At 47.6% G+C, this 1238-nt stretch overlaps 1 pseudogene; it reads left to right on the top strand.

Moving 5' to 3' along the window:
* Positions 1–3: 3 nt before the first annotated feature.
* LOC113409420 lies at positions 4–497 on the top strand (annotated as a pseudogene).
* Positions 498–1238: the final 741 nt, after the last annotated feature.

Genomic DNA, 1238 nt, shown 5'->3' with positions numbered 1-1238 from the left:
GACATGGCACAAATCAAGCCCTTCAACTTAACCGAAGTGGGGAAGATGCTACCGTATTGCTACTATACAGCCATCATGCTGGCTGTCATGACCTACCCTGTGTGTGTCTTCCTCATCTACTCAGTCCAGAAGCGGCTCTACATGGGCATGTTCGCCTATGTCGCATGGGTCACCTTCTATGACCTGGCTAACTGCCTCATCGTGGCCCTGGCTTACCGGGTCTCGAAAGAAGCCTGGTTTTCCCTCAGCCCCCTGGAGTGGTTTGGGCTGGCCACCAGGATCACCATGGATTGTTTCTGGCTATCCTTTGTTATCACATATGCCCTGATGGTTATTGAAAGCAAAGGGCAAGGAAGGCTGTCACTCAGGATGAGGCGGAGCTCTAGGAACGTGTCAGAACCACCCAGGTTTAGGTTGGGCTCCACTGCTAGGAAAGGCGTGTGAGGGGAGGTATTGGAGCAGTACGTTGGGCCCCATTTTCACGTGTTTCCTACTGATGGAGATGAGAGACCATTACCTGTGTAATCTCCTTCCTCTGTTGTGTAATTCAGTGTTTCTCTTGCTGTTGCTGCATTTTCCAGGTTCTGAGTTCAAGTCCTGAATAAATACCCCAAAAGCCCATGATTTATATTTGTGTTTTAGGTTTTCCCCCTGGCTTTTATTTTGCATCAGGAAGCCACAGGGCATGGGAGTCAGCAGAACTGGGTCTATCCAGTTCTGCTACCGAGTCACCAAATGACCTTGAGCAAGTCATGTCATCTCCCCCTACCTCAGTTTTCTCATCCGTAAAATGGAGAGAAAGATATTGTTGTATAGTATATATGTAAGGCACTTGAAGCTCGAGGGATGAAAAGCCTGACATAAGGCCAGATTTTGAAAGATATTTAGGCATTGCGGTGCTCAGCGTTGAAACACCTAACTGATTTAGGAGCCTAGCTCTCATTTTCAAAAGGGATTTAGGTGCTTGGGACAGCTGTAAGTTATGATCAGGGTATCGTAAGAGCCCTGTAGCAGATGCTGCTGAGAGGATGCATTCAAGTAGACCATGCCGCATATCTTTGGCATCCAGCCTAACTAAATCATTGCATGGTTGCCATGTAAGAGTAAACAAATACAGCACCACACTACTGACGTAACTACAGCAGCTCCTCTATATAGGACGTAGCTGCCACAAAGCTATTTACATCACTTCCCAGGAAGCACTCGCTTTTGAGCAGCACTTCCTGTGGGACAGTGTA

The sequence above is a fragment of the Terrapene carolina genome, unplaced genomic scaffold, assembly GCF_002925995.2.
Source record: "Terrapene carolina triunguis isolate 2854851 unplaced genomic scaffold, T_m_triunguis-2.0 Scaffold33247, whole genome shotgun sequence".
In the NCBI taxonomy this organism is placed as follows: domain Eukaryota; kingdom Metazoa; phylum Chordata; order Testudines; family Emydidae; genus Terrapene; species Terrapene triunguis.
This window is presented reverse-complemented; position numbering and strand designations above follow the sequence as displayed.